The 12,093-nt window shown below is 37.5% G+C and overlaps 1 long non-coding RNA gene across 1 annotated transcript in view; it reads left to right on the top strand.

The window, feature by feature from the left end:
- Positions 1-10,095, top strand: part of LOC135782653 (uncharacterized) — a 237,809-nt gene extending 227,714 nt beyond the window's left edge. The window contains exon 8 of the long non-coding RNA XR_010545450.2: positions 9,964-10,095. This is a non-coding gene — a long non-coding RNA (uncharacterized lncRNA). The remainder of the gene's footprint in view (positions 1-9,963) is intronic.
- The last annotated feature ends 1,998 nt before the right edge of the window (positions 10,096-12,093 follow it).

Below are 12,093 nucleotides of genomic sequence, written 5' to 3'. Positions count from 1 at the left end.
AAAAAAAGTGCGTCCATCCTTCACAAAGGGTAGGCTGCGTAAGCTCTCATCCTGAATGCGGACGCGACTAAGATGGCAGCGCTACCGGAAGGTATTTATTTACGTTAATAAAGTTTTAAATATGGATATTTCTACAACAACACCGCGCGGATTACCCTCAGAAGACCTGTGTTTATCATCCTGGAGCCGTTTGGATTTAATTTGTGAAGGATGGACGCACTTTTTTTTGGACTTGAAGGTCATGGATTCCGTAACTTCACATTTAATCAACTGAAAGATCTAAAACATTTTCTAAAATATCCCAAAATGTGTTTGTCTGAAAAACGATGGACATATGCAACTCGGACAGCTTGGGGGTGAGTAAATCATGGGTTTAATATAATTTTTGGCCGAACTATCCCTTTAATAAAAAAAATATTTTACTAATTTTGACATATAATCATGTCCCCTTTATCCCAGCCACAACCCCTCTGTTTTCACATGCACAATTAGAACCACTTTTACGTAGTGCAGGACAGTGAAATGCGCTTTGACCTCTTGAAAATAAAACTGCATAAGCTTTATTGAGGTCCCACTATGAGAGGCTGACTAATTAAAGCTGAGGTTTTTCAACATTCTCAATGGAAATCTCTTTGCACTGAAATTACATTGCAGTATCAAGTTAGGTTGAAGAGGACACTAAAAACACTGAATGTTGACACATGGTCTTGTGTAACCTTAGTAGGCTCGGCTAAGTGAGGCCACCAGCCCTTGTTATGGTACATTCACACAGGGCATAAGTTAACGCTTTGCATTCACTTTTTTCCCATTAACGGCAGCCAATCATATAGCCTTATGCAAATAACCTAGGCAGAGCCAGCCAATTACGTTTATAAAAGACCAGAGCTTGTCTTGTGGCCACTGTGATTGGCTGTTGGCCATGCTTCAGACAAGCCTTCGTCAAGCGGTAACGCTTACGCCTGTGTGAATGTACCGTTAGCCTGTCCACTTGTGGCTGCTGTCCTGTCTAATATTCACTATTACTTTAAGACCTGCAGTGCTAGAGACCATATTGATTTCTTTTATGAAAAGAGGTCATTGGCATTGAAGTGGCATTCCAAAATCAACAAAGATGTTGCTTAAATAGAATAATCTTTTCCAAATAAATGGGTGAGCTGTTGCTCAATAAAAAGTGGTTTCTAGATGGAAGAGAAATGTTTTGTTGCCTTGTGGGAGAATGCGCAAATAAAGCATGAAATTTGGGCGGGACTCTGGGCTACATTTTTTAAATTTCACTGTGTTGTTTTTGACAGACACTTAAATCTAAGTTGAGTAACAGCTATCAACTTTACAAAGGGTATGTAGATAGAAAGAAGCTAAATGTACAGTAGTAGGCTGAAAGAGGTAGTAGATGAGAATGAGTATGTTTATATAAAGCCAAGCGCACACCACAGCATTTTAAAATCCTGGCCGGTTATGAAATCTGGTTGCAGCACACACTTAAGGAGAATCTTGTCAGATATAATTTTCTTAAATCTTGAACACATGATCACACTACAAGATTTAAAAATTATTGCGCACGCCAAACTACAGGATATAATTAAAGATTATTGTGCATGAGCGAGCGCTTCACATCACCTCACAGAGAGATGGATCAGATACTGTAGAGATTGTAAAGGTATAGAGACTGTGACACATTTTTTATTATTGTTAATGCTCACATTCACTAGCTAGTACACTAGCAGCTTTCTGCACTCACCTGGTCTGTTTTAAACCGAGACGATTTCTCCTCAGCTCTTGTTTTTGAGGCAATAATGATGATACAGTACAGTATGTTATCACGAGCATTATTCAGACAGGCATGTGTGGTATTTTCTTTCACTTACACAAGCCGTTTCTCCACCTCCGCTGTCTACTGGGCCTTACAACATCTTGTTTCACGGACGCTGTTTCAAAAGGTCTGTCATTCACCTCCCTCTCAGGTGCTATTGTGAAAGTAATGATGTAATCATCCCGATTGAAATTTTTGATATTGTAATAAACCTTAGCCCCCACCCATGGGCACTGGGGAGCTTTAGTTATTATGGGTTTTTATGCTGCCACCACCTTTAATTATCATCCAGTCAGGTCAGGGAGGAGAACGCAACACACACGTCACAGCACGTATAGCAAAAAATCACACTTCATGAAAAAAAATAGCAGCTAAGTAGCACTGGTTAATAATTTTCTTCAAAGTTAAAGGATATAGTCTACCCTTTTGCCATATTAAACTATGTTATTACCTCAACCTAGACGAATTAATACATATCTATCTTTTTTCAATGCGTGCACTGTACAGCACATTGTGAATGTGTTAGCATTTAACCTAGCCCTATTCATTCCTATGGTACAAAAAAAAAGTTTTATTTTGTGGCACCAAACTCACTGGTACAACTCCTCATGTAACAGTCTTTAAATAGGGAAAACACAGAAGTGTTTGGTGGCTTCCCTGTTGGGTACCATAGGAATGAATGGGGCTAGGCTAAATGCTAACACATTCACGACGCGCTGTACAGTGCGTGCATTGAAAAAAGATAGATATGTATTAATTCGTCTAAGTTGAGGTAATTACATAGTTTAATATGGCAAAAGGGTAGACTATTCCTTTAAGTATCATACCCCGGTTATCTAAGATCATACCAAAACACACACTGTAAAAATCAACCCAGTACACAGACACAGTAAGTGTGTCAAATTCCATACAGCCCAAACCCATATGTGAATCCTTACAATTTAAATTAACCAACAAATGACATTAGAGGAAAAGCAATTACATCTGTAACTGAGCACAGCATTAACAAACGCATAAATCAATGAATTGATAAAACACAGACTCCAATGACACCATCATCACATATGACCAAGGCTTTACTCAATATCAGCAAACGTGGTGCTAGCCAGCCACGAACGCCACAATGCGATCCTTATTTTCCCTGTGGACTCTGCAGGCTTTCTCCTCTTTGTTACTTTCTGGGAACTACGGCTTTGTGTAATAAATGCCGCTCCATCTGAAAGCAGGTGATGGCGATTAACTTCTAATGAAGGGACCGGCTTTACTGACGAGATGCATGTGACAATCGCAAGCAAATTTATCATTCAGCCCTATTCAGTGCACACCTTAAAAATAAAGTATACTATATACATGCAAGCAGATAAGACCAGAATATGAAAGCAATGTGCGTCAATACATTAAGTGTTTTCCTCTCATATAAAATCTAATTAGAAGATACTACATTTTATAATACATCCATTATAAAATGTCCTACTGCATCACATACGTTTTCATAATCTTTGTAACAATCTGCTATGCATGTGCTATAAAACGATATTGTGTATATGACTCGATAACAAATGCTAGACTAACATTCGTATCTCCACTCCTTAAATTCATGAAACATTGACCTTTATCGATGTGTACACCAAAGCTTTTAAACGTGGCTGAAAACGCCAGGCAGATGCCGAAAGCCAGCTTTTTTCAGTAGAAAAAATACTTCTGCTTTGTTTATCAGTCGTAGTACGATGCACTGGTTGGTTGTTGTAATATTTGTCTTGCCAAGTTGCGGCTCGTGACTGCTCTTCCGAGGGGCACAAATTCAAAATATGTGTTCAGAGTGTCATGTGTGTTGCTCGTGTTTCCAAAATATGTGTTTGTTGCGTCATGTGAACCATGTGCATCACATGTTTTGTCAAAAAGACACTCCCTTCTGATTTGGCATGAGATTATGCAAGCATCTGGAAAACGCAAGCGTCTCTTTTATCATAAACCCTTTAGATGCATCTGCAGCAGCCAGGCACTTATTTTGACAAGACACGTGATGCACATAGGATCACTCGATGTGTAGAAATGACGAACCACACACATGACAGGCTACATCCATGTTGTGACGACATCGCATTGTGCACCCTCAAAAAAAGAAGCCAACGACCGCCACTGGTCCCGCCCCTCCTCAACCGTGATTGGACACCCATGTGAGAAATGACATTGACAAGCTGAGCTTTTCACTCAAAGTTGAATATTTTTCAACTCTCTGCGCTCAGCGTGGGCAAAACGTTAAACACCAACTTTAGGCACTGCGGACCCATATTTATAGCACTTAAACATGGAAAAAGTTAGATTTTCATAATATGTCCCCTTTAAAATTTAGTCTGCACCTGAGTTTATTTTAATCTAACGAAACCTGCCAAGTGTGAACACACCCAAAGTTTAAGGTTTCAAGCCAAAAGATTAGATGACTTTATATGCTAATATAACCTTCATAACCCTCCGGCAATCACTGAACGTCATTTATTCCCTTCAGCTTCATTTTTTACACTTCTGTGAGAAGTTGCTGAAAGAGCATTTGAATAATGAGTGCTTACAGATGGCTCCTTTATTTCATCAATATTTAAGGTGATTTTTTAAAAAGAAATAAAGACATAATTAAAGAAATGCACGTTAATGGCCGACAAACTGTGTATTAGTGTTAATAAACTTGTGTGTATTACAGGTAAAAGAAACCATCTTCACTTATCCTGCAAAGGCAAAGATTAAGGTGAGGACACGATGGTAGGTCATCCCACATTGTAAGGTCTTTAAATAATAGGCTCATTACCTTTTAATCTAACCTTGCTCTCCCTCAGCAGGAAATGAAAGATACTCATCTCAGTAAAAAACAAAGCCCCTGGACTGTTAGCAATGGTTCATCGATGGTGCACAATTGATGTTGCTGTAAGCTGAAGAACAAATTAAAGAGAGAGGGTGCAGTAGTGCACTGGGCCTCCCTCTGGTTGGGCCAATCCAAGGAAGTCACTGAAAGGCCATTATCTCTTCATCTTCATCGCCCAGGCGGAGTCCAGCCCCACTGATGAGATGCAAGCCTATCAGCATGCTGGGTGCAAGGGAAATTATACAAGCCAGATGATGCTCAGAAACAAGATCCTGAAATTAATGTGTGTGTGTGTGTGTGTGTGTGTGTGTGCACTTACTTATGTCACTTTTGGGGACATTCACCAGAGTACACACCAGTAAACTGAGGACCACCTTGACAATTTAGGACTTTTTTGATGTCCTCATTTGTTTGACTATATAATGGCATTCAGCATGTCCTAAAATGGTGTCCTAACTTAAAATCTCACTTGTCCCAAAAATGCACTTTTACATGATTTGTGTACTCAAAGTGTGTATGCCCCCCCACTAATTTGTGTATAATGCAGCGCCCTCTAGGAGAACTGCACTTCCTGAAAGATACACACTCGGGAGATTCTGACCAATCACAGGTCAGGAAGATTAGGACCCCATATCGCCCCAATCGGCCATTAAATGAACTGCACATTTTAAATATAATGATAATCTGACCAATCAGAGGCCAAATACGCGATCAGTAGAGATTGCGGAAGATATTATATGAAAGAATGGACACATTAGTTACAGTTGTTTAAAATAAACCCTATCAATTCAAAACAGACTAACCTGTATTAAGAATCAGGATCTCTTATGATATGTTTCTCAACTTTGCATCGTATACTCGGTTTCTCTGTCGCGTCTGTAGCCAAGTTTCCATCCACTTGTCAATCGAATTATCTGAAGTTCGGTAAAAAAACGTATGCGAATAAAGCGGGTGAAAGTGTGTTTCCATCCAACGGCTTTAAAGCGAATAAAAACCTGTACGTAATGACGTCACATGCTGTTTTGCGATCAAATTGGTATATCGAATTGATTTGAGACATTTGAAGGTGTTTCCATTCATTTTCACACTGAATCGCACAATATTTAAGCAAACATTTGCGAACAAAGTTTTGCTAGACAAAATGGGTTGCGCCATACAAGTTATAAGTGCTTATGTGCCAGCTGAGCTGATAGCGACATATCAAGCTATAATAATAAGAAAATGACGTTAACATCAAATTGCTATGATTATGCAGATGCATGTAAATGCCCGACGACAACGGAGGCATTAACGTGAAATGATAGTCCGGATCAATGCTTTACGTAAATGAGAACGACAAATATCTTTCCTGAGCTGTTAATATTGGAAGCCAATGAAACTACGAGGGTTCTTTGGCCAAGGATCCATCTCATCAAGGTCGAATTTGCTTTTATTTTCCCTCTGGCACCGTTGCGAGATAACTCTCTTTTTTTAAACACATATCGCTGTTTGAGCACCTTACATTTACTCCGGAGGACGTCCCACTTGTCATAACCATTGTTGGACATTTCCTTTGCGAGTTCCTAATAAATTATGGCATTTCTTAGATTTTTGCTATCTAAAATAGAGCTGTAATCGTGCCTTAAAAGTTAGGCCTGAAATAACCGGAGCCCGACAGAATGCAGCCCGAACCCGAAAGCACATTTAGATTGAAAGCTTTTTAAAAGCCCGAACCCGTTTACAGCCAGATATTATTTAAATGTGCGCACGCAAACAGCTTTTATCAAGAATGAGTAATTTACAAATGTTTTAACATTATATATTAATGACTAACTGGGCTACACGTCACTTGGAAGTTGAAACAAAGAAAAAAAATAAGTCATCTGTATTCTGTAACTAACATCTCGTTCTTAATAGGCATATGCAATAAATTATAAATAGGCCAACATGCCAATAAAAACAATAATTTCTTAACGAATTAAATTAAGATAATACATTCTGAATAAGATGGTTATTTGAGAATAACGAAATTAAGATAAAGGTTCCGTGGGATTTGCTTCGGCAAGCCAACATCCCAACAAACACAAAACGTTCCCCTAACGTTCCCATATGGTTCCCATTTGGTTATTTTTTTGGGAACCAAATAAGAACGTTCTGGGAACGTTCCCTGTAGGTTATTTTTATAATAACCTAAAGAGAACCTTCCCGGAACGTTCCCTGCAGGTTATTTTTAGTTTTTTTTTATAACCTAAAGGGAACCTTCCCGGAACGTTCCCTGCAGGTTATTTTAAGGTTTTTTATTTATAACCTAAAGGGAACCTTCCCGGAACGTTCCCTGCAGGTTATTTGTTGGTTTTTTATTTATAACCTAAAGGGAACCTTCCCGGAACGTTCCCTGCAGGTTATTTGTAGGTTTTTTATTTATAACCTAAAGGGAACCTTCCCGGAACGTTCCCTGCAGGTTATTTGTAGGTTTTTTATTTATAACCTAAAGAGAACCTTTCCGGAACGTTCCCTGCAGGTTATTTTTAGGTTTTTATTTATAACCTAAGGGGAACCTTCCCGGAACGTTCCCTGCAGGTTAGTTTTAGGTTTTTTATTTATAACCTAAAGAGAACCTTCCCGGAACGTTCCCTGTAGGTTATTTTTAGGTTTTTATTTATAACCTAAGGGAAACCTTCCCGGAACGTTCCCTACCTCCTGAAAAAAACAGCTTAAACCAGGCTAAGCTGGTTGGCTGGTTTTAGCTGGTTTAAGATGGAAATAGCTGGCCAGCCTGGTCAAGCTGGTTTCCCAGCCTGGTCAAGGTGGTCTCCCAGGCTGGTCAAGGTGGTCTCCCAGGCTGGCCAAGCTGGTCTCCCAGGCTGACCAGGCTGGTCAAGCTGGTCTCCCAGCCTGGCCAGGCTGGTATTATGGCTGGTCAAGCTGGTCTCCCAGCCTGGCCAGCTTAAACCAGCTAAGACAAGCCAGCCTGACCACCAAGCAGGCATGACCAACCTTCAACGTTGAAATTTGATTAAAATAACCTCAGTTGTTTTTTCAACATTGATACAATGTTGAAACAAAGGTGAATGGTAAACGATTGCTAAAGGTTAATACAATGCTTAAAAATCAACGTTGAAATTTGGTTGAAATAATGTCAGTACGGCGAATGGTAAATGGTTCTTTTATGACATTTTAATTTGTGAATCCTTTAGATAAAAATGTAAAAACTCATTTAATGAAAATACTTATTTTTATAAAATTTAACAAAAGTAATTGATCAAGTTAAAAATATATTAGACACATGCAAATAAATCATCTTTGTATCTTTATTTTTCCCTTTTAAAACAAGTGCCTTTTTGGTAAATATTTTTCTAGGTTCCTCATATTATATAATGTTTAAGAAGCTAAAAATATTTTTTGTATACTATTTGATTGATTTTAACACTGGTGGGGCATTTGATTTCCATATGAATTTAGGAGATGGATTAGGCTATTTTTTTAAGCATTATTATGGTTGTTTTATTTTTATTATATTTTCATCACAATGTCTAAAATATAACGTTTCAAATTAGTGCTGGGCAAAGATTAATCCTGATTAATCGCATACAAAATAAAAGTGATTTTTTTTTGCATAATATATGTGCGTGTACTGCATCTAATTATTATGTATATTTAACCACACACACATTCATATATTAATTTCAGAATTGTTTTATTTATATATCTTTTTTTATTTATATTATAGATTATATAAAAATATAAATAAATATATATAAAAATGTAAATGTTTCTTAAATACATATATGAATGTGTGTGTATATATTTATACATAATAATTAGACACAGCACACACTCATATATTATACCAATAATCACTTTTATTTTGTATGCGATTAATCGCGATTAATCTTTGCCCAGCACCATTTCAAATATAAATTTTAAGAATACCCTTAATAATATAATAACATACAACCTTTTATCTGCTTTCTTTATGGTTCCACAGACAGCTCCCTCAGCCTTTTGTATGCAAAACATGCCCATGCGGGCCCACTGTGAGGTATATTGTGGGACAGTGTGGGCAAGGCAAACTCACACCACATCCCAAATGGGCCCCCAAATTATCATTGTTTGTTATTATCTTAGCAGATAATTTTCTTTTGATGTTTGTTGTTGTTGTTTAATCAAAAACCAGTTACTACACTTTTATTATAATAAAACCATTTTTTTATTTTTATTTTTTTATAAAGCTCTGTCCATTTAGAACAAAATGTGCATGCATGTTTATGAAATAATTGAACCCACCCCCGGGTGAAGATCTAAAAAGCTATGTTTTAAAAGCACAATATTTCTGTTTATTTTAATACAAGAAATGTTTATTGTTAAACAAGTTCTAATTTTCAGTTCAGTCTGGACGTGGGACATCTTTTTTACCATCTTTATTGTTCTTTAACATGTTGTCTTTTGTTATGTGTTATTAGCGAGGGGCAACCTTCCGATCTCTCTAATGAAGCCAACACGGAAGTGATTTAAACTGCAATTCATCGACTGGCTCCAAAAGGGAGTCAATTCCCATAGACTCCCATGTTAAAAATTGCCAACTTTACAGTAGAAGATAATATGTTTACAGCCTGGTACAAAAAGTGTTTTTGGCCTATATAGCTAATTTTGCCCGTCATGACAACTGTGAGGGGGGTGAATGTTTTTGTAACTCATCCGTTTTAATTATATTAAGCCTTAAACTTCTGCATAATTAAGGGCGTGGCCGCTTGAGTGTCGGTTGAACAGCCACTGCTGTCACTAGACTCGCGCTAGGTGGGCGTGGTTTCACCTCAGCTTCACCCATATCCCGCCTCTTTACGTCAATGTATCGCGAGAGCGAGTCAAGAAATTACACTCTCGCGGTACAATGACGTTTACCTGTCAGCGCAGCAAGAAGTCGAACACACGTATTTGCGTGCGCGCGCCTCGGTCCTTGTGAGTTCAAAGTGGATTTTAACCGTTTACCTCAGACGACAGTTTTCATTTCTATGGTAAATTCTAAGGTAAGTTTTTATTAATTCCTGGTTAAGTCATTAAAATAAGTTCACAGTTATGTTTGTTTTGTTTTTATTAACAGTTAATTCGATATGACTCAAATATTCTGAACTTTAATGTTGACCGTTGATGCAGTGGTTTGACTGAGCTCGTGACGCATCTGAGCTAATGTAGTAAAGATCTTTAATTTGTCTTTACCTTCTATAAAAATGTGTTATCCTCGTTCTTCAAATTTATTTGACATTGTTTAGTTAATTATAACGCAAGTTATTTAAATGTAGGGTTTGACGCGTAAATGTAGGGTTATTTAACTTACAGTACGGACACACAGTTTTCAGTAAGTTAGCCTGTTAAAACGGTTAAGAATTTAAACAGAAGCCATCAATTCTGGATTAATAACTATTGTATATTTATGTTCACTTTTCTTTACAGGTCATTTTCTTGTTGTGTTGTGATGTGTTCCATTGGCTGAAGAGTAAGTATTATTTTGTGTTTATATTGAGAATGAGGACATGCGTCACGGTAGCTTGCTGTCACGTGACAAATTGAGCCCGTCCACCATTTTGGGAGGGCACGCTAACGGTTGCCAGGAGCAACAGTGTATGATCAATTCAAAGACGGAGCGGGAAAGAGCAGAAATTGTAATATAAATTTCGAGGAAAATTTAGCAGAAATGGAGAAGAATGCGGCAAAAGGGTCCTTACAGGGAGAAGCTTACAACCAATGCCAAACAGAGGTATTTAGAGAAGCTTTGCGGATATTAAAAACGTTGATCCATACGAGGTGCCTGCAGCTGAATGGAAGAGAGACCTAACGTTAGACTCTTTACCACTGCACGTATTTGGAAATTGTTAATTACTTGGTTTTCGGCATCAGTTATTACACTATGCAAGAATTTAAAAGCCTGAAGTCATTGGAAAGCTACGAAACATTCTGCTGCGGCTGGGTGCGCGACTTGGTCATCTAACGTTACAAGCCTTCAAATTGTGAAAAATAACATTGTACTGGCAAAGGTAAGTTGCTTCACCTTTAGTCAAGTCACTTTTATTTATATAGTGCTTTTTACAATCCAGATTGTATCAAAGCAGCTTAACAGTAATAACAGGAAAATAACAAAGTTTGCTTCTGTGGATCAAACAGTGATGTATCATCCAGCTCAGTTAAGTTCAAATGAAGTAGTGATATATATAATGTTCGTTAATGTATTACATGCAGTGATGTACATTTTATGTCTTTGTAAAAGAGTACAAAAATAGTGTCAATGCAGGAAGATGAATTATTTTATTGAATATAAGGTGAATATTACTTTGTATGTTAATGAGTTTTAACACACTCTCATCGACTCGGAGATGCGGTCAAAAGTAATGTCCTTTCTTCTTACATCCACCCAAGAAATCCGACGTCGTCTTGTCACATCGGAGACATGCTCTCCTTGAGTCTTTTTCCATTTAGGGAAACGAAAAAACCGTAACAAATGGTTCCTAGACTTTCCACGACAATCGTGGGAGACACTGGTGCAAATTTTTTACACAGCAGTGTTTTCCAGGCATTCTAAAATAGCGCGACAACCTCCTCTACTACCAATACAAACAATGAACGAGTTTGGCGGGTTACCACCCAAAATGGTGGAAAGGGGAGGATGACTCGGTCTCTGGGGGCGGGGCACTGTGTCGTGACGACATCTCCTCATTCTCAATATTTGCATCCAATACATAAGCGCCCAAAAAGTGCATATCTGGTTTATCATTGTCATTAGGAAAATATAAGAAAATAATTTAGGATACAATGGTTATTGTTCAGCACAGCAATTCATTTCTTTTTGATTTGATTTGATTTATTGGACAAAAAGTGAAATAACACATTTGTCAAGGATAACACAATAAAGTTAAAATAACTTATTTCCATTGTGGTCCTTAATGTCACTATTCCTTCTACAGTATGTAAGTTAGGCTTACATATTTCAAACCCTTTGTTTTCAATAGACAGAGCCAGAAGTGAATTCATAGTTCAGAGTGGATGTTGACATAAGTTTTAGAGAGGCTTCATATTGACATATAAAATTTGTCTTTGTGGTGGTGTACATAACAGCATTATTTTCTATCTTTATGTATTATGGCTTTAATCATAATTTTTTAAATGATGGCTATGTCCATGAGCTACCACCCACCATTGTAACGCACCATCAAGCTAGCATTTTGTAATAGAAATCAATAATTTACAATTTATTTTTGAAGCATCTCCCCTACAATATTACAATGCATTTAGTATTTGTTTTGTATTCAGATCAAATTCTACTAATCGTAATAACTAAGATGCAGTGTTTTGTATTTCACAATTTATATTTTCTTTTGAAAAGGGGCCATGACTTGTTTTTTATTTTATTATGTGTTTCATATTGTAGGCAGATTACCATGCAATTTGATGAAGTGTG

The sequence above is a fragment of the Paramisgurnus dabryanus genome, chromosome 15 (assembly GCF_030506205.2).
Source record: "Paramisgurnus dabryanus chromosome 15, PD_genome_1.1, whole genome shotgun sequence".
Taxonomy (NCBI): Eukaryota; Metazoa; Chordata; class Actinopteri; order Cypriniformes; family Cobitidae; genus Paramisgurnus; species Paramisgurnus dabryanus.
This window is presented reverse-complemented; position numbering and strand designations above follow the sequence as displayed.